Source organism: Seriola aureovittata, chromosome 8 (genome assembly GCF_021018895.1).
Source record: "Seriola aureovittata isolate HTS-2021-v1 ecotype China chromosome 8, ASM2101889v1, whole genome shotgun sequence".
NCBI lineage: Eukaryota > Metazoa > Chordata > Actinopteri > Carangiformes > Carangidae > Seriola > Seriola aureovittata.
The window spans coordinates 6,489,092-6,511,651 of record NC_079371.1 but is presented as its reverse complement, the minus strand read 5'-3'; the positions used below and the strand labels follow the sequence as shown (position 1 = coordinate 6,511,651).

At 38.5% G+C, this 22,560-nt stretch overlaps 1 long non-coding RNA gene across 1 annotated transcript; it reads left to right on the top strand.

Moving 5' to 3' along the window:
* The first annotated feature begins 3,438 nt into the window (after positions 1–3,438).
* LOC130173353 (uncharacterized) lies at positions 3,439–19,206 on the top strand. Its single transcript, XR_008828404.1, has 7 exons — positions 3,439–3,558; positions 7,255–7,314; positions 11,853–11,925; positions 13,292–13,331; positions 15,030–15,132; positions 17,664–17,800; positions 18,270–19,206. It is a non-coding gene; the product is annotated as an uncharacterized LOC130173353 (long non-coding RNA).
* The last annotated feature ends 3,354 nt before the right edge of the window (positions 19,207–22,560 follow it).

The window sequence follows — 22,560 nt, the reverse complement described above, 5'->3', positions numbered from 1 at the left end:
GCGGAGCCAAGTACGGCAAGCAAGAGGCCGACACGTGCTTTTTGTTGACGTTTTTTTTATCGGCCCCCTATGGGCGAAATTTTTAGGATGGTTTCGTTTTGCTGCTGCATAGACGGAGACTTAATGGGTAAAAGTACTCAACATAATGAGTAATCACCGTATCCTTCTCCAAACTTTCCTAACAAGCATCTCCTACAATATTAAATAGAAACACACACATCAGATACACATATATTGTAAAGTAAAAGATTAAAACCAAACGTCTGTATATGCAGGTTGAAGAAAAAAAAGATATACACTCAGTTAGCAGTTTATTAGGTAGTATAGCTAAACCTAATGTAGTCTAATAGTCCTGCAGTAAATCCTCCTTTCATTAAGTTTATAATGCTCCGTTTTTGTTGAAACTGTTAAAGTGGTGTTGATTTAGCTCCATGATCATTTTTGAGGATGTCATCTTTGGTGCTGTGGAACTGCATTGCCTTATGTTAACAGATGTTCCTACTATTTTGTCCACCCCATTCAAATCAATTAGGGTAAACTAAACAACATACACACCTACTTGTATAATGCAAAACTGTAATAAAAAAATACTGTGTGTAGTCCTGTAATAAAGGGTATTGGTATGATTTATTTATTTATTCGCTCATTGTTTATTTATTTTGCATTTCATAATGATCCAGTCCATAATGATGAAGTGTCTCATTCTCTACAATGACTAACTCTTTTGACAGCATTTCAACCATGCAGGTATTTGTGTCAGCTGTTTTTGTTATGGATACTGGGCTGCGGGCTATTACAGTGTAAATTTACAAGTCAAAAACCTTCCCAGAAACTCCAGTTAGAGCTTTGATGGATAAATTCAGTTTTTTATTCCTCATCTTCTTTCACATGAAAGAGATTGGATGGTTTTCTTTGATTAATTACGCAAAACTATATAATTGTAAGCCTGGAGATGGCAGCTCACATCTTTCTTTTTAGTTTTAAGCGTGGTGTTCTTTAAAAAAAGAGCCAGGAGACAAATTTCTGTCTATCTGCTGCATTTATCAGATGTCATTATCCTCTTTTACAACTGTCATTTTTCTTCTGTAGTTAATTAATGATTTCCCTTCGCATTCCAATTCAAATTCATACAAGACTATTATGTAGATCGGGTTGATGAAATTCTAAGTTGCATAAGGTGTCCTTGGAAGAGAGTTATTCACTGAAATTACAAAAGGAAATTTGAATATAAGAATATGTGCAACATACTGTCATGCTGTTTACACTTCATAAGCATCCATACAATTTTCTGACAGTGAAACTGATTGTTCATTAGTGAAAGTGGTGGAAAGTAACTAAGTACGTGTACTGTACTTAGGTGCAATTTAATTGTCTTTACTTTGCTGGCCTGAAGAGCAGCAGGAAATGAGATGTCCTGCCCTGGAGTCCTGGGACATAGAAGGAAATATAGGTGTAAGCATAAAGGTTTCACAAACACAAAAAACATGCTAGAAATCAGGTTGGTCGTGAACTTGCTACCACTGGTTTCTGAACAATCTGGTGATAAGTGGGGGAAAGCCCAGAGTATTTGTACTGTGGTTAGTGAGGTAATGGCATGCAGGTGTGGTACTCTTCAGAGCCAGGTAGGGGAAAGCCACAGCATCTACACACACAGGGGGTGGAGACACAAGGGAACACAGGGAGAGCACAGAGAGACACAGGGACATCCAGAGACAGAACTGGCTCACGGATGAACTGTGACACTGATTTTTGATTTAGAATTGTTTGTTGATTTATTCAAGAAATATGATAGAATTGACCTGTGTGTACACGTTCTCTCAGCTGTACCTACTCACACTGGACTGACTGCAAGCAAAAAATTAAATACTTTCAAATGGAACATGTTGATTGCTTCTCCTGCTTTGCTCATACTCATAAAGTCAAGTCCAGTGTAATCCTGGAACACATGCATGTTTGATAAATTACAATGCAATCATGGAATTACATTCTCATTTTTAAGTTTATGTGATCATTTGAATAAAGTCCCCAATAGGCTTCTATAATGACTTAAACATTTATAATTTCAGCCTGTTATATTTCTGCACCAGAGACTTTGGGAATGGAACACTATATTATAATCATGGATTGTGCATTTAAAGGAGAACCCAACCTTTTTATAAGACTTCACATTTCTTATTTCTGTGCCCCACAACAGATTGGTCAATCTTTGTGAGCATGCAGCTCTCTCCTCTAAAGTTGGAAACCAAAGGGAGAACTTTAAAATGTGCAATGTCATCCCAATTTGCTCTCTAACAATGAATGGGGCTCTGATGCTGTTTGTGTGATTTCTTACACCAGAATACGTGTTTCAAATCTAAAACTTTATATCCAATTCAAAGCAGCTTCACCTTCACCTACAAATGCGCTCGCTCTCTTTCGCTCCACCACTCTCACCCCTACACACAGAGCTATTCTTAAAGGAGCCACGCCAATTGTGTAACAGTATTTAAGTGAATATAAATTGCCTTCATGCATGATCTATGTTGACGAGGATACAAAAAACTAGAAAAATGCGCGGGAAAACAACATTGTTAATATTTTGAGAGAATTTCGCGAATCATGTTTACAAGGGAGCCCATGTCTTATCATGGGGAGCCGAGCTCTCTTAGCTCCCCTTAATATGCACCCTGGTTAGCGTGGGGAAAATAGCAGGAAATGAATAAAAACCACCATGGATGGCACAACTGGTAATGGGCCGAGTCTGGCACGTGTGGTGTACTTAAGGCCTGGTTGAGGGTTGTCAAACTAGTCTCCGACCACCAGTCAGCGCGCCATTACAGCTTTATATACGTACGCCAAAAACCTTCCAGGCCGCAGTGAACTGAAACCTAGCTCAGTGTACAGTCCGCGGCCAGGAAGTGAAATACTCGGTGAGTAAAATACCCAGGCTGTGATGTCCTCTTTGCCTGAAGAAATCAACTGCCGGAGGTAAACTTTACTTTCTCAGCAAAGTGGTTCAGAGGGTTCATTTCTTGATGATTCACGTGAACGGTACGACATCTACTGGCCTGATTGTAAAATAGGCAAATACAAAGGTTTGTATATCACAAACTGAATATGAGGGAAACAATGATTGTAGTTTAGATTGTAACGGACTGGGTGACATGTTAATGTAACTGTTCTGTTATAGGGTTACTGTTTTAAGGATGCTAAGTGCAGTTATGGTAGAAATGGCTCATAATTGCAGATACTGAGTTTTACAGGTTGTCAGTGAATGTGTGTTATGCTTAGAGGCTGTAAAGCCTGTCAGTTATCTCAACAACCAATGACAGTGATTGATGTAAGATAACGTACCTGTGATTGGCTGATAGTGTGGGGGGCAGGTTGTTGTTGTGCCTGTTAGTTGAGAAGCGGGAGCTAGTCTATGGCGGGAGTTGAAGTTGTGAATAGTGCTGAGATTACACGGTGCGAACAGTTAGGGCTTGTTTTGGCATTTGCTACGGCCCACAGTAGCCAGTGTTAAGTGAGCGAATAAAGTACCGGTGAAACAAGCTCAAGACCCGTAGCTTCATTATTGAGGTACGCTACAATATTCTAAGCATAGATTTAAAGTCATTACTGTAAAAGCAACTTTTCTATTAGACTGGTGAGTAACATCTAATGTTGGCTCTTTAGCAAAAAGTATCATTAGTGTAGCTAATGACAAACCATACTGAAAAACATTTGAAGTGGCATAAATGCATAATATTGTTGTTGTCTACGGACTCTCCATTTTAGCATTTTAGTAGAATTTTGCCTCTTCCTGCCGGTGTTCCAGTTTAACTGGTGGTCGTGTTACCTGGTGATATTTGCCACTTCCTGTGCTTCAAATGTCCTATTTAGCAGATTTGTCGTTTTCAGCGTAGCTAGCCTACCTGTGTGTCTGTGAAGCATGGCAAGATATTGAAGACGTCACTGAAATAAAACTAAGCATCTCCAGTTCAACCTGCAGACAATAATATGAAATTTGCTGGCTAAAAAATAAATACACACTTAAATGAAAGCCTGCAACAGGATTTGAACTGCAATGCTACAGCGATATAATTACCAATCAAACGTCTATCTCACTACGTCACCAATGTGCCCTGCAGTCCTTGCATTTTAACAGCATACATACATCTTGTTTACTTTGTCACACCTTTTAACACCTGTTTATGGTTCAGACGCCCATTTATGCATGGTACACTGGGGGCGCTGGGCACCATTGGTGTGCTATCAAAAATTAGCTGCACCTCCAGTGGCTACAACAGTAAAATGCTGCTTATGCATTCATGCATTAGCATTAATAATGTCAATATATGTCACTTTGATACTTTATATACATATTGCGGCCAATACTTCTTTACTTTTACTTATGTAGAATTATGAATGCAGGACTTTTATTCATAATGGAGAATTTTTACATTCATTGGTACTTTTACTTAAGTAAAGGATTTGAATACTTTTTTCGCCACTGAGAAGTGATGACAACTTTTCTTTCTAAGCTGCCATGAATTATAGCCTATCTGGGATGTGAGCTGTTTATCCACATTTCTCATTTTTTGATTTTGTTCCTGTGGTACCTTAGGCTTGGGATTTGTGAGGCTTAGTTTGCCTGCATCCTAATGTTTAACAACTAAAATAGCTCAAAGCTGATTCTTCTCACTCTCACCACTTAAATACATCCCTGTTATGAGATGATGGTGTTAACCTGCCACTCATCACAAAAATGTCTTGATTTAATCATCCAAATAAAGAGACAAAATGGTCATGTCATTTCAAAACCTCTCAATACTACTTTTTTCCTTATTAAGCAAATGATTTCATTTTGTGTCAGATTTCACTTTGTTCTCAGCTGTATTCAATGCCATTTCCTACTCCATGGCTTATTGATACTGTTCTGGTGGCTAAGCTCTTTCATAGAAGCTGTGGCACGAACAAAGCCAGTGATATCTAGTGAATTCTCATAACAAGGGGATTATCATATGTGCCAGCATGCATTCCACTCCCACATCATTAAGTGTTTTGAATGTTTTACAGCCAATTACACCACTGCTAATGCTTTCTTTGCACCCAACCTTCCCCTCAGGCCCATGATGATATTTGACATGTTCTGACAACTTCGCATGAATTTCTCTTCCTTGGTTTGTTTGCACTGGATTGGACTATCTGGCGGACGTCTGTTTCTTCTTTGTGATTAAACATCAGTACCTATTACAGTTCTCTGTGACACATGCACTCCAGTGAGAAGGGAGAAACTGAAAACTGGTACAGTGTAAATACTGATCTGAGAGCTCTATTAATGCTTAATGAGCCATTAATATTCCCAAATGAGTCATAATCCCAGTTAACATGTCTCCCCCAGCTGGAAAGATATAATGTTGCCTGGTTCACAGCAGGTTTCTTCAATTAGATACCTATTGCACAGCTTCAGCTGAATAACATAAGCCTAGAGTTCTATAATATGGACATACTATATGGTATAGAGCTCATGCAGTTTTCTTAACATTTTTCAGTGGTTTAGCTCAAGGCATTCTTCAAAAGAGAGGCTACATCTAGTTCAGGAAGCAGTCCACTAACAAGATTTCTACATTTTGGTTTGTGTCGTAACTCCTGGGATAATTTAAAAACTTTCCTATTTTACCAAAAAATTTGGGTTATTGCCAATGCATTTTGGTTGTAGGTGGCTGTTTGGTTCATGGAGTTTTCCTGCACCAGGCTTCAACATTGAGCTTGTTTCAGCTTAACATTAACAGTTAAAGTTCAGAGCTCTGGATCATATCGACCGACTTCTGGGGATAAATGCAGGGCTTTCTGAACCCAATTGTGTCCAGTGAATAAATGCCCATCATCAGCACCTGTCTGAAGAATATAGACTGGGTTTATTGTTAAGTTTGTTTGTGCCACCGTCCTTTGGAATACTTTATCATTTTGGGTTTAATCTGAACAAAAAAAACTAAAACACAAAGCGTGGAGTTATGTGAAGGACTACTTCCAACCCTGTTCCCTAGAAATCTCATTTATGTAACTAAACTGCAACAGCAAATATGTATTGTAGGTAATGTAGACTAATTGTGACCAGATTATGTGTTCTGTTAACATAATGAGGAAATGTTGATAATGGGAGAGTTATTTTGTAATGGGGGCACAAAAGTCAAACTCCACTCTTTGCAACACGTGCAAGCACAGGGACCCACAGGCCGGCAGGATGGACTGTAAGGAACGTTACAGTGAGATTTACAAATGGTGAGCGCTATATGTAAGTCTCTATACCTGTAACGCAGCAATTTCACTATTGGCTTAAGTTTTAAATTAATGCTTTTGTTATTGTTATTAAATATTTGCGATTACTTGATTTGTTTCACGTATACCCACCCCTTGCTAAACTGAACGCAGTATGTTTTGGGGTGTGGCACACAGCTGTCATTGAAGTCAAGCAGTTGTCAAGTGACGGTGAAAAGATTCAACTGCAGAAGCCACGAGACCGCCGGAAGTGCCAGTTTTATCTTAATTAGTTGAACTTGCCTTGGTAAGCTAGCTTCTTGCGTTTTCTTGTGTTCATGTTAGAAACAAAGTTATTTCCATGAAAAGCTCATTCTAGCATTTTATTGTGGTTTGTGAATATCAAGTGTCTATGGGGAAAAATGTATCTGATGCTGAGAATGTAAGTTTCCTAATAATATTCACCATGTTGCTGATAGAGAAGAATCGGATTTCTTCTAATGGGGACTTTTAAATCGCTTCCTCCTCATGCTGCTAGAGATGATTAAATGATTTGTTGAGCGTCAAGCGCAGAATTTATTTTTAATGTTTCTGCTAAGAGCATTCAGACAAGTTATAGCATTTACTCAGTTGGTGAAGCAGGGACTGTTTCTATAGAAAAATACAAATTTTTTTTCACAGAGAAAGTAGGGTATGTAGGTTTAATGTTAATGTTTGAGATGTTTTTGTTTCATTGTTTACCCAAATATTGGCAAAGATGGAACTGCTTAATTATTATGTATCATGTATAATAGTATCATTAATCACCAATACCAAGCATGTTTTTTTAGAACAAAATAATTCTAATATCATTGAGAGTTTGGAAGTCAAAGTAGAGAGTAACAAATCATTTTCAATATATTAAGTATTTGCAATCAGTCCTCATTTACTTTGATATTGTTATGATTTAGTATGATGTTTTACAATATAAGAGAAACATAAAATGAAACATAATGGAAAGCAGAACAGAGACTATAACCTTGTTTGTTATTGCAGGTCAGGCCTTTTATTGAGTGAGAAGATCCAGTGAAAAAGATCCAACAATTCCAGGAGATGGTGAGTCTCCCAGCTTGATTTCCAGGAACCTGGCTTTATATGGCCACTGAAACAACTGGATGAACTATCTGCCTTGTGGTAGGATTATGCCAGTCACCTGAATTGGCACCATCTTGAACATACATTATACTTAAAGAGTGCACTCTGACTCATGAGACAGATTAGACCTTCATCTGTTCTGAACTCAAACGAAGCTGACTTTGTGACCAATATTGGACTGACGTAGAAGTTACTAGAACTGTTGGAAATCACAGATAAAGACAGTTTTCTTAGGTTCAAAGGTCCCAGATTTTAGTTTTTATGTTCATGTACATGTGATGCGTGTTGCATTCTTTTGCTTCCCACAAGCAAACTAAAGTAAAGCAGTTAACTGAATACACTTCTGTTGTGTTTATTGTTTATTGCAAAATTTAGCTCCTTCTGAACCTAGAGTGAGGTGTAGTCATCCAGGAGTGGGTTACACTGGTTTTCTCTCCAACAGCTTTGCTGCTCATATGAAATTTGATTGCATGCCAATGATGACACTATAGCCCATGTTATTTGGCTTGCCTTAGTAGCTTGTTTCATGTGTCAACCATCCACATTTTCATGTCAATTTTGGTAACAGGAGGAGGAATAATTATTTAGCTGCAGATCAGATCTGGTAATTTCCTCTCCCTCCCTGAAGTTTTGACATTGATGAGACAGCTATGTTAATAGCAATTTTTCAGTTTCTCCAGTCCACTAATTCTTTCCTGATATAGCTACATAATGTACCAGCTAGTATTTTTGTGAAGTGAAAGTTCAGTCCTATACTAAAGCCATGAAAGATTAGCGCAGCTCTGTTTGCCTCGTCTGTTTTGTGGAACCAGAGCTGTAGGTGACAGGTGCTGCTGATATGAACATGCCATTTGTTTAATCCACATAAGAGATAAATACAAATACTGTACAGTGTAGTTTCATATTGAGTTAATTTAGAGGAAGATAGAGGGTTTGCATAATGCATTTGTTTGATGGTATGCTTAGAGCATTTGCCTACTTAATAGCCTTAACCTTTGGAAATGAGCTCAGAAAAAGGTCCTATTTATTGTGTTAATGTTAGACCGCTTGACTATAAAGGTTCTGCAAAATAGGAGACTGACCATCAATAGTTATGTGTATACATGTAGTCTATTAATTTATGTTTTAGCCTATTATTAGTAGAATATCAAGGCATACAAAAATTCCCTGCGCTGTGCACACACATTAATTACACATTGTGCCACCTCTAGACCCTACACCCCTTGCCAACCCTGGACCACACCAGTTAAAAACTGCTAGTACTACCTCTGGGTAGATGAAGTTCACAGTGACTTCAGACACAACATGCCTTGTTACATTTAACAAAAAACACAATCTTTGCACAAACCTTCATTCATTCAAAAAGTACATTTCCTCTAAATGTAATCCAACCAGTGAATACGTTTCCTTTCCATTTCTAGGAGACAGGGTTGTTATTTCTCCGCCGGGAGCAGTGACTTCCTAAAATCTTGTCACTGTGGGGTTGCCAGGCATCCAGTAGAGACTTTAGAGAGTCAATGAAGGAATAATAATCAAAATGCAAATCTATTTTCCTACACTTTTGTTTTTAGAGTAAGCAAATAAGACATAATGACGTAATTAATGAGCTATAGACATGCTGGTGGGCAGATTTTTTATCTTTGGATAAAGCCAGGCTAGCAGTTTTCCCTTGTTTACAGTCTTTGTGCTAAGCTAAGCTAACCAGCTACTGGCTGTAGTTTCATATTTACTGTACCAATATGGTATCAATCTTCTCATCTAATTCTTGGCAAGAAAGCATGTAACAATATTGACCAAAATGTTTAAGTAGTCCCTCTAATGGCCATTTTTTTGTACCCAGCACTTTGGAGTTTGTGTTTGGATGTTTTTGTGCTCAGGACCAGTCCAGTTTTGTTTGTCTTACTGTAAATATGCTTCCTGAGGTGCAAGGTCGAAGGACATGAGGTGGGTGGACTAGTTGGAGGAATCTTTGTCTATGGCAGTGATGGATAGGAGGTGTGCTGTGTGAGGTATAATGCAAATATTTCAACATTTTGGCTGATAGAGAATGCTGAGTTCTCAGTTCTTCTCTCTCTCTCTCCCCTGGCATCCACACTTTTGGTTTATCATTGGTTGATATTCTCTTTTAGAGATGAAAAAGAAATGTATTTTTAGTTACAACTCGTGCGTGGTGTCCCCTCTTTTGTCCAAACTTGAGCTGGGTCGTAAATATGTAAATCACACTGTAAATCTGAATATATTTGAAGACATGTAGCAAGACTATTATTGGTAATTCCAGCATGTTATAAATGGTAACATGTTTCTTTCATCTCCAAGTAAATGAAAGTGAGGGGAAAAAATCTGTTTGCACACATATATATGGAATATTTTTAGCATACTGATTTGGGCTAATTACAGACATCCACCTTTCACAGACTTGTTAAAAAAGATACTTCTGTCAGCTACCCGGCTTTGATGGCACAACGTCCCGGCTGAAACATGAAAAAAGAGATTACTTCTACAATACAAGTTGCTGTTGACCAGAGAAAACATGTCATTTCTCATCAACAGTGTATGTGAGAGCATTCAATATCAGCCCTCCTGCAGGCATCCAATCTCCTCCCAAGCTGCTGTCTGCAGTCCCTCCACCAGTCTGTTCAGCTTTTCTCATTAGATTTCCTACTCTTATGCATCCCAAGTATTTTTGAAGTGCATAGTGTGTGGAATGATGCAATGCATTCAAGTGTCAAGCCTGCACAAATCTCATCATGTCTGGGGTGATTCACATATGGAAAGTTTGGTAGCCTAGCAACAGCCAATAAAAGCTGGCTTTGATTGGGTATTGCCCATGGCCATCAGAACTTAAGAGTCAACAGGGCTGCTTCTCTATGAACTGATGAGAAAGTGTTTACAAGCAATCAGAGGTTGTTTTAATCATTTGCACTGGCTGGTGGTAAACCAGAGAAATAATGGCTTTTCTTGTCCTGAATGAGAGCTGAAGTGCGTGTAATCCCCCCTCTCCAAAAGGTTGATTTTTACATGAGCGCAGACAAAATGGACCCAATCAGGTATCTGAGCCGGGTGGTGATTGCTGAATTAAATCATCTGACTGTCTTTCACACTGGAGTGGTCACATTCACGGATAGGTTTGAACGTGTGTCACTGCATCTGATTGTGGCCTGATTGCCAGTGTTCAGTGTGAGAATGATTTCATGGCAAAAATAAATCCTTTGTTGATTTATCACAGTCTGTAGGCTGCCATGCTGTGACACTGAACTAAGAAAACCCTGCAGACTCTTTAAGCCTAGAATGCTGAAGGAGCTGAATTCATATTTTACCACTTAGTTTCCATCTGTATTATGTTTACACATGACACTTAATTTACGATGAGACAATAAGTTTTCCATGGAAAAGCCATAGAGACGCCTGTGACAGCAGCAGCATGCCACAGTGAGAGAAAGCAGGCATAATTCTGTTATACAGTCAATACTGACTCAAAATTGTGTACTGTTTTCGACCTTGAAGCTAAACTAGGAGACATTTTTATATAATATTAAACTTGTCTTCTCAGATTAACTCAGAGTGTTATTGCTAGGGAAAAGAGGTGTCCCATGACATCTGAATGAAAGTCTCGAATCTCACCGTGTTTGTCCAAATTAAGTTCTGGCGTTAGATATGGACAAGAAGTAACTGCTAAAAAATTAAAAAGTTGAATTCAAGCTCACTCCTGAAAAGCAGGAACTGAGCAACCATGAAGTTTGATTTGCCAATTTAATCCTTCCTTCTTCCCATCCCTCTGGTATTCTTTGGTAAAAAGCCATCACAGACCAGCTGGGTTGGTAAACGTGTGCTTTGTGGATTTTACACTAATCTGATTTTCAGCTTTTTCAAGTTTTATCTTTTCTACTTTAATTGAACATTTCCTTCAATATTGAGCATAAGGTTTTTGTTGACATTTGATCTGAATTTGTGATTTCTAATTGCCAGTACATACAATTTGGTGCATCTCAAACCAATTTTTGCTGGATGCTTAAACAGATCCACATTCATCAGCTTACACTAACACTATGACTTTCTTAGACTTCACCTTCAGGTACAATGACGTCTCCATATTTCAAAAAAAGGACGCAGAACACAGGACAATTTAAATATGAGACAAGTTTCATGTTTTGGTTTTATAAAATCTCCTGGGTGAGATGTCTTGTGTCTTGAACTCTGTAGTCCTAATCATATAAACGTCCTACTAAACTTAAAGGCATCGAATGGACTCCCAAGAAAGAATGCAAATGATTCCAGTAACACCAAAACAGACTGTTGTCCAAAAACATGGATCTGTCTTCCATTTATTAGGAAAAAAAGAAACAAAAATCTGTCAAAAATCATATCTGTAAAAAAAAACAAAGTGAAGAGTGATCTGTCTTGAATGAAATATTATGCATTTTCATTATGTGTTTTGCAGAGTAGTAGCCATTTTATAGTTGTTTTGACATTAACTGGTAAATGTGTTGGTATGATTTCAGTGGGAGGAGCCATCCATGTATAAAAAGGTTCCAAGCAGAGCAGGGGGTGTGTCAGGGTCCGGATGAGGCAGGGGTGAGTGTGAGAGACTCAAAAGCGGGGGAGGAACCAGTGTTAAAGAATTTATTCAAACAAAACCAAAGTCCATACATAAGCAGATGCCACCGACGAAACAAACCTCATCACCAACAATGATACCACAAAGACAAGACAGAGCAACGGCTTTTTTAAAGGAACGGAACTGATTAACAATGGAGAACAGGTGGGGAAGCAGACACAGGTGGGACACATCAGGGATGATTAACCAAAGGAAGCAAAACTAGAACTCAGACACTGGGGTGACATGACTATCAAAATAAAACAGGAAGTGGACGGGGAAACAGAGCACAAGACAGGAAAGACTACACTAGACACCAGAAACACCCAAACCAGAAACACTCAAAACCCAGAACAGAAACCCAAAACACAGAAAACCAAACCAAGAAAGTCCAAAAAACCAAAACCCTGGAGCCTCCAGGCTGAGACCATGACAGGGTGACTTTGAGGAAAACGTGGTGCTGAGCAGAAGGCTGGTAAGAGTAGGTCTTCATCTGTTGTTAGTAGTGTAAAAAGGGTTGTGTGCAAATCACCTTTTTTTTTTTTGGAGCACAACAACCTCACCAATCCACTAATAGACATTTTTTTATTGTCTTATTGTCTGTTCTTCACAAACACAACTGTTTTTTTTTAACATTATAAGTCATTTTTCCAGTAAATTTTTTGGTCCAAACTCCACACACTCACAAACAGACTGACATTTGGTGGCAGTGGTGGGATGGCAACCTGAAATGCCCAGGTTCATTTTTTCATTAACTTTTTAACGTCAACGTTTATCTTAAATATTTATTTGTCTTTCATTTAATAGATGTTAATGTATTGTTACATTTAACTGTATAACTTTATGCATTTTTTACATTATGTTGACTATGTTATCAGCATGTGTCTTGCGCTGTTTACTTGTTGTGTACCTTACATGCTTTGACTCAAGCTCTCAGCTCTTTCATTGAATCTCCTGGTTAAAAGAGCAGCTAACAATATGCATAATGAGTTTATGCATCACGTATTCTGACTGTTATGTTTATTAGGTGATCACTTCCTGTCACATATTTGTTTGAATGTGAGAGAATTTCAAAGGCAACAACAATAGAAATTTAACTCAGGAAGAAATTGAGTGCCTTAGAAACCACCTTAGACAGCACAATTCAACTGCGTTGTGTTACAATTTTGAGTAACTAGCTGACTTTCTCTCAGTTCACATTTGAGTCAGTTCTTTTGAAGAGCAAAACAAAACAAACAAAAAAATGCAAGAGAAGACCTCAGCCAGGTTGTTATGCTCTGTTTCTATCAAAGAGAATTATTTAAGGATAAAACATGAAAGTTCACGCTTGTCTCCCTATTAAAGGTTTTCAGATACGCACGTTGGAGGAAGAACAGCTGTTCCGGTGAGTGATTGAAACCACAGGACAGTAATTTGCCACCCTGGATGAAATAATTTTCAAGTGACCAACCGCATCATTAGTATCACTTGTAATGTGGCTTACTGTATAATTGGGTATTTACACAGGATATCAAGACAGATAAATATTTGTCTTTGCATTTGTTACGCATGAAGTCCATTTCATTTTAGCCAAATAATCATATAATTGGAGATCAAAAAAGTTTGCACACTATTAGTGACTCATTTGTTTGGTTCATTTTTTTGGATAAAAAATAATTGTACTGTATATATAATGATTTATGTAACATTAGGACATATAATTTTGAATATAATTCAATATGTCATATTGAAAGCCATAGAATAAAACCTATAGAATAAAATATTCTCTCCTGATGTGATGACCAACTGCACACCTTGTGGTTTTTAATGTGATAAATGTATTTGTCTCTGCAAATGCACAGTTACCATGTTAGTTGAGTTGATAATGACTCCAGGCAACAGCTCATTTGAATGCAATGAAATAGAAAAATGTTATTTTGTCTTGCTCACACATACACGTATGCCATAACTATAAATGGCTTTAATTTACAGGGAATACAATAAGAAGAGTGCGTTAGAGGCACCGTGCATGCGCTATGCAAGATGCAAATGATACTGACAGATACAGCGATAATGTAAGATTAGTGATAAAAAAAACCCTGTTGCATAAAATTCTCAGAACAAAGAATTTAAAATCCAACCGAGTCCTTAAGCAGTATGACAAATTGTGGATAATATGCTGATGCTAAGAATGGGAATATAAGAATCTGAGAGCAGAGAGCGTGTCAACATGCCTGGAAGATAAGTCTTTCATGAGGACACTAAAGCGGAGAGGTCACACCTAAACAAAAACATGACAAATCCTTACCTATGCAGCCACCACATTTATCTGCAAGTGGGCTCATGATGAGGCGAATTCGACTTCCAACCACCGCCATCTCTGTGACTGAACAAATAACCCTTCAACAGCAAATAATTGTCACTGAAAATTCAACCGCTGGGAGGTTTTCTCTTCAGGATGGAGCTGCAATTGAACTATTTTTCTCACAAATCACTTTGAGAAATGTGTTCATTCCTGACAGACAGGACAAATCAGATTACAGCTTGCTGTATCATACTCTCTATTGGATAGCTGTGTAAAACAAAAGATATTGGTAAACTCATTTTCAGGGGCTCTACTTGTTTTATGGCATGGGACACAGCGCACAAACATTTTCATCTTTCATAGTACAACATTGTGCTCTGTGTTCAACTCTGTCTCCATGAAATTGCTTCTATATGTTGATAATTTCCAACAGCAAATACATACATACATACACAAAAATGCAACACTCCCCAACTACATTATCAAAATTATGAGGACACATTAAAGTATCTGCCAATTTGCAAAATATTATATCTGAATTTATCTGCATATAGTTTACTGACAACCCATTTAATTTATTTTCTAATTCCTGCTCTTGCATTACAATATCAATATAGTAGCAACTAATGCAGGGTTTTTATGGTTATGCTTTGGAACTCGAAGCCCTTGGTCAAATGTACCCTGTGGCGTTTTTGATAATTAGAAGTGCTTTGGAGCAGTGTGTATATGAGTGTATATGTGTGGATGCACATGCATGCACACAGACATATGGTTTCACACTATTACTCTAATCTACAGGTGGCGACACAACAAAAACTACAAATGCAGGGAGGAAGACTGCTGGAAAGGAGGGGGAAAAAAATGCATAAGGAAGCACTGAAGATGTTTGTAAGGCCTCAAGGTGAGTAACACTGAATGCTTTTGGTGATTATCACCTTCATGGTCAGGTAAACATTGTTCTTCGATCATAAGCAAGGCAGCCGTTATGTTTTTCCCAAAAGCTCACTGCAGAGCAGCAATTTCTTCGCAGGAATTCCTAGAAATACTGTATGTAGGTTTTGTAGTTGATGAAGTTTGTAGAAGGACATACTGTAGACATTTGCGCAACACTTTGCAACTCTTAGATAAAAATATAGTCATGCTAACAACCTCGAAAACTTATAGGTCAGTGTGGGTTTTTTTGGTTCCTGAAGCATTTATCTGAACTATAAATGATTGGGTTGGTGTGAAGTTTGGTGGAAACAGAACGTTGATGTAGTAGTAGTGTCCAAATCTGTCATGTCAGCAGGCTCTGCTTAATTAATCTGTCTGATTGATCATGCATTCATGGATCCATGACCCTGCATTGCACCCTGAGACCTGCATCCATGTCATTGTCACCTGATCGGCCTATGTGGGCTTTTAGGAGCCTGAGATGTATTTGGTCGTCACTGTGTAATTTAAGGATGAGGGCCTTAAAATGTTGGCTCAAACTGTTCAATAATAATTACAAATAATAATCTGGATGTTAAATGAGTCTGTCTGTTGTTTCACTATAGGATTATGTCCGTCCCAAGATGTAAAAGGAAACTTGGTTACAAAGACTTAATCCACCTGGGTAAATTATTTTACAGTTCAGTAAATTCGGTAATATCTGATTGTAAGTTTTATTCTTCAACCTTCCTCTGAGCAGCTTGCCACATGTTAACACAGGCACAAATAACATACAGTTGTTTAGTTTTTCATTTATTCATGAAAAAAAAAAAACAACCAAAAAAGAATAAACCCCAAACAGCTAAAAACCCATCTTTTTTTCCCCCTCAAATTCCTTTCAAAGCAATTACAAAAATCACTCCCTCTGCAAAACCAGAATATAAGATAACACTGTAAGACTGAATAAACAATCTAATCTTACAATCATTGCCTGTGGATTACAGATAAACCCCTCTCTCATTTATTAAGCCCTATGATGATATACTGGTACTACATACGAGTGAAATGGGGAACAAGTGAATTCAGCAACATGATAACTTTATTATTCTGTCTAACCAAGCAAGTTTTCCATGTAGGTATCATAGTACAGAGACCGAAGAGAACAGCGGAGGCCTTTACCTGGACGTGACGTACTGCTTGCATGACTTCTTTAATGTACAAATGTAGCTGCCGTGCTTTGCGTTATTTTGTAGTTGAAACTGAATTCATGCAGTAAAGTGAGACTGTAAGGAGAAAACCATAGTGGAGCTCCTCAGAGAAATCAATGCTGGTTACTTAGATGTGATGCAGAGTCTTTTAGTGATACAGAAAACATGCACAACTGATCGATTAGCAGAGATGATGCATCTTTCTCCTAAAATACAGTAAATACAGTATGTCTGGACACAGGAATGCTAGAGGAGCTCATATACTGTGATATCAACTCTGCAAACATACATATACAAATACACTTATTATGCTTTCTTGCTAAGTGCTAGATGAGAAGATTGTCACCACTCTTACATATAAAATTTCAAATGTTAAAACAGTGCGTTGGGCTTTTTACATGTGCCTTTAAAGCCCCAACCTTTTATTTGTATACTTTGGTATCTGTATGGGTTAAACTACAAAGACATAACATGTTCATTTGTGTGCTTGTTTCTCTCTTGACAAGAAAGTGCAGTGTCTTTCCCAAGATGTCAAACTATTTCCTTCAGGCTTTTCTCAAGCATATACTTTATCTTTTAATCGTTAAACAGTGTATATTATGTGCGGCCGGGACTCAAGGTAATAATGTATGATTTGCAATGCAACATCGGAGGCATTTTGGAGCTGCATGGTTACTGAACATAACAAGAAGTGGATCTGAGATAGTTCAGGCACCCAGTTAGGATCACCCCTGAGCCTCTCCGTTTGGATATGTTTGAAGTACAAGTTAATGGGAGGAGACGAGCCAGAGAGCAGACGGGGCAGACCGGTACATGCTGGCGAGGTTACATCTCCTTTTGAGGTCACCCTAGTTAGAGGTGGAGGGAGCTTGGTGGTCCAAAGGAAACGTGGACTGCAATGCTCTCCCTGCTGCAACTGTAATCCTGAAAGGAATAATAGGGAACTTGAAGATGGATTGATAGATGCTGCATTGTTTGGTCCCTGCAATTCAGGAGTGTTTTTGCTGATTATTGGCTTTCTGTTGTTTAGTGTAGGTTCTCCTTGCACTTATTGAATCGATATAGTACTTAGTACTTACACCAAGGTCTCCTACTGCACTGAAGCTTCAGTGTTGCCCCTCATCTGTAGGTTGCTTTGGATAAAAGCATCTGCCAAATGAGTAAATGTAAATGTTGGTTAGTGGGGTTCAAGGGGTAAATGTTTATGATATACATATTTATGATAGAAATACTGTGTATACATTAGCAAAGAGTTGAGATTCTGCCAAGGTGGTCCCTTGTCTCGTATTCTGTTTGTGATATTCATGGATAGGTTCTCAAGGCGCAGCTGGGGTGAGGAGTGTGTCCAGTTTGGAAACATCAGAATAGCATCATTGCTTTTCGCAGATGATGTGGGTTGGATGGCTTCATCAGAACGTGACCTTTAGTACTCACTAGGACGGTTTGCAGGTGAGTGTGAAGTGGTCAGGATGAGCTTCAGCATCTCCAAGTCTGAAGACTTCTCCCTCCCTAAATCTTTAAAAACAGGTCATGAATATGTATGTCTATTTTTAAAGGCTGAGGTTTTAGCAAACATGACTCAATCAGAAGTAAATGGTCTGTTTGTTGGTCACTGTTTTTAGACACAGATTAAAATACACACAATTTTTAGCAGGATGGTGTTCGAGGGATCGACCCAAAAATGAACCACTGCCCTTTATGCGATAATGTATCTGGGATGACAGTGATGTTCTTAATGTGATATTTTATTTGGAGATCTTCTCAACACTGTGGACAAAAACCACAAACCTATAATGGTGCAGTTTGTTATTTTAGAGAGCGAATGTTTTCTGTGTGGCAATGTCAATGTTATTGATATAGGTTATTTCCATAGTGTTTATTTCTGTATTTGCTGCTCGCTGTTTCATTTTTCCTCCAGGTTTATACCAGGCTGGGTTCAGAGATTTGTCAAAGCTGACCTCAGAGGAGCAACATTTCCACCGCCTTAGGCTGTATACACAAGACTCAGCCCTGCAGACAGCATGTGAACGGCAAAGACATTAGTCCCATTTATTACCCATCCTGGCCAAAATTGTTTTTGTCCTTCACAGTGAGGGTTTGGCAGCATTTCCAATTACCAAAGACACTGTGTTGACCCCCAAGGGCATTGGCAAGATGAGAAAAGATGTAGATGTGAGGAGGTTCCATTCTATTCAATCAATATGCTTTTTATAGGCTGTGCTTGTCTGTTAGGAGGAACAGCAGTATCTTTACCTTCTGCAAAACATCACTGACACAGGCTGAATCATGACATGATATCTGTGGATCAGAGCACAGGCACTTGTGTCATTGCTGAAATATGTTCACGGATTCATATCATAGGTTTCCATTTCCGTAACTTCAAACTCCTGTTTGATTTTCTAACCTCGACCTATTTGAGTTTGAAAGTATAATATATTGGTCTGTGACAGCTACTCAGCCCTATTAATGTACCTTGGTATAGGAAGATGAAACCTGGCGTAGGAGATAGGAACACCTCACCCTAATTGGTATCCCACTGGTTATTATGGATGCCTTTTGATTGGGTGATGGAGCGTTGACTGACTAATTGCCTGGAGGGTGGAGCTTTGAACCTGGTGAGCCAGACAAAGGACCCAAGTGAATCCACGTTAAATGCTTGTGTGCCAGGATGACAGAAAAAGATATGTGGCAGCAGACATATTAAACTCTTACAGAATTTAAAAGTATTCCACTGAGATAAGACTGAATAGAAGCCCACAGCTAGCTAACTCACTGACTCTATACTTGTCACTTTTACACTTGTACACTTAGTCTATATTTGCTTACATGTTAGAAAATTTGCACCATTAAAAGAATGCCAGAATTAGTTGGTCGTAGTTTTTGTTGTCAGTGCACCCATGGATGTACAAATAATTATTACTAGATTAGTTTGATGGAAGAAAACTTAGAAACATGGTGATTCATAGGCAAATTCTCATATGGAGTGTCTTTCTTCTATGATTCCAAAGCAGTTTTATGGATGTTTATTCATGATGGGAATCTCCAGAAATGAAATCTTCAGAAAGTAAGTCACACTGATCGTAAAGATGTGTGCATGATGTCTCTGTGTTTATATTTGATCAATATGGGAGGGAGTAGTGTGGAAGTAGGTTTGGGTGTTAAAATACCTTAATTTCATCAGCTGTCACGACCAACTCTGCTGCTCCCGCTGTCGACTGTGTTGGTGAGCAGGCCACACTACAATAACCAACTTCCTGTTCAGTATGAGGTGTTTTGTGTTATGGCTCTTGTTATTTAGTGCCACTTCTTTATTTAAAGCTTCAAAGGTGGATTTCTCAGTTCATAATCCAAGTCGTCACCGACATTTTGTGTGACGGAAGAAATGTGACGGGATTATCAGCAGGCTGCAGTGAAAGGTATTTAAGAATCATATTTACATCAGCTTATTTTCACCCAGCTTCTTTATCCTCCATGATGAAAACGTGTTGGCATATTTAACACTGCAACATGGTGTTTTAATAGGAATATCAACTTAATCACATCCACCTACTCTTTTCATAATATGCAGGTTTTGTTTCACTGATGTCCCATGCAAACCAGCCCGTGGTCGTTGTTAAAGGTAAACACAGAAACAAACAAATGAAGACATCTTGCGTTCATGTCATGTAATTAAGAGCAGATTAGTGGGAAAACCAGTCAAGTCAATCTCCTAGTTCTATTTGTGAGATTTTCATGTTTTCTTTGTACAGCATAATTTTGCTCAAATTATTCTGTGCTCACACTTGCTATGACTTATTACTCTGAGCTCTCTGCTTTGCATTACTCTAAAATGTACTCCCAAGTTCTCCCTGACATGCCGCCTGCTAGGAAGTCACACTACAAATCTAGCCATGACTCCAATTCCATTGATGAATTTATGTATTGTCTCTCCCTCTATGTCATATCATTCATATTATGCCAGTATATGCTGTGTGTGTTGGTAGAACCCTCTGCATTGTGCTATGTGTGGCTTTCCTGAGGTGCAGCAATTTATATACAAGACTCTTCTGCTTGAGACGAGATCTGCCTCAAGACGTTTGTACAACATTCCCATCCGGCTGATATGATGTGGATGAAACAGTAGTACATTATTTCTCACTTTATCAACTATAATACAAGCCCGGTTCATTACACTCAAGATTTTTGCTGCTACAGTCTTGTCCAATATGCCCACTGGCTAATGTTTGCTAATGTTAATGCTGGTATTATCAACATATACTGTTTTGGGTCTTTTTCACCGCTGTCATACCGTTATTTATGGCCGTAGCAATCAGCTGTTTTCAACATAGAATCTCGAAAAACGCACTGTACACTAACTGTCTAGCACTAAACAGCAGATAAACTGAGTTACAGTCTAGATTGTGAATGTAGTAGGGCAAGTAGCAGCTAAGGAGTTAGAGTTTTCCCTCAGGAGAGGGTAGAGACCAAAAACAGAGCTAAAAAATGAGTAATTATTTGGGCTTGCATTTATCAGATGGACAGAAACATAATGGCAATGTTGCTCTGTAACTGCTGGAGTGGCCAACGAAAAAAATCAATTATAGCAGGATAAACTAACTTTGGAGAAACACAGCATACTTGCTGACTGTTTAAAAATAATCCTAATTAAACTTACTTTTTTCTAAGAGTTTCTGAAACTACAAACTCCTGCCAAAGTGTGATTAAGTTCTCATGGCCAGTCATCCTTTTCTTTCCATCTACAGTGAATTACAACAGAATTGTCTTCAGTCAGAGCTGGAAAAAAAAAAAACCCTTCACGGTTCAGACAAAGCGAACATGATGCTACATCAGAGCATCTGCATGGTTGTTTAAAGGTATTTACCCTGTTGGCCTCCATCTGTTCAGTGCTTCACGTGTATTGAAAATAGTGATAGGGTTGGATTGCCAGGAGCCCTCATTTCAAAACCAGTAGCTCTGAATACAAAAACCTGGTCAATAGTAGAAGGGCCCTGCCTGGAGAAAAACTATTGTGCACTGTCTCATAAGGGATTAACATGTCTACGATAGAGTCTGCAGACACCCTTAACTGTGCATTAAAGGTAATATCATCAATCCAAAAGCCAACAGTTAACAAATGATATTATAGAAGCCACAGAGGGAACCTAAAAATCAGGCAAAGCCAGTAAATAACACTGGTAGAGTGGAAAAGAGCTTCTGTAATAGTCATTAAAAAAAAAAGATGTGTGGTGAATTAGTGAATCCATTACTAATGCTTTATGAGTTAAGACGAGAGCTATTAAATATTTTCAGATGAAGACCCATAACATGTAAATTGGGTCCATATTGAGTCTGTTTTTCATAGCTACACTCATAAATTTGGTAATGCAAAAAGCATTTACAAAAGTAGAATTAAAACTGAGTCCAATGCTATATCATCAACAACTAAAGGATTAATTAAAACAGAATAACATGTTTAACATGTTGTAGACTCTAATGGCAGCACCTTCAGCCTTGTCTCTTCCATGTGATGCCTCGAGATCTATGCTTCTAGATTACTTTCTTGCTGTGTTGCAGCTCGATACTACCACTTTGAGTAATAACGAGTGTGCTGTGTTCACACCAGAAAAGTGCCAAAATTAAGGATACTCAAAGACCATTTGCCTACTAAATTTGCTTGAGTTTGCTGCTGGTTAACACTACTACTCCTCAATACACTGTTCCAAATGAAATGAAGGAGCTGCTCACAGCTGGAAAACATGAAAACAAAATGCAGATGGTAGCGAGACGGCTCCAAGAAGAAAGCAAAATAAGAGATTGTCATTGTCATGAAATCATTGGAGAAACATTTGTCTTTCTCTTTAGTGTAATTGTCAGCAAGTATTCCAAGGTCCTAGTATGAACGATGTCTGTCAGCACATGTCTTGTATCATTGTTTGAAGTACACCGATGTCTTGTACTAACTGCTAAAGCAGTAAGCTTGTAGGGAGCACTGCCATTGTTCCATGTTCTCCCTGGCTACCTGATCTGATGGCCTGCCTGCCTGCCTGCCTGCTGGCATTTGTTTGCCAGGGTCTCTATCACAAAGTAAGATTTGTTTGCAAGAAGCTGGTTCCCTTTAAACTAGTGTACATCCCTGAGCGAACAGAAACTCTCTCTGTAGCTGTTGCTTTATATTTAAAGTGTCATGTTTACATGGTTTTTCTAACCCTGCCACTTTTGGAGTTGGGCCA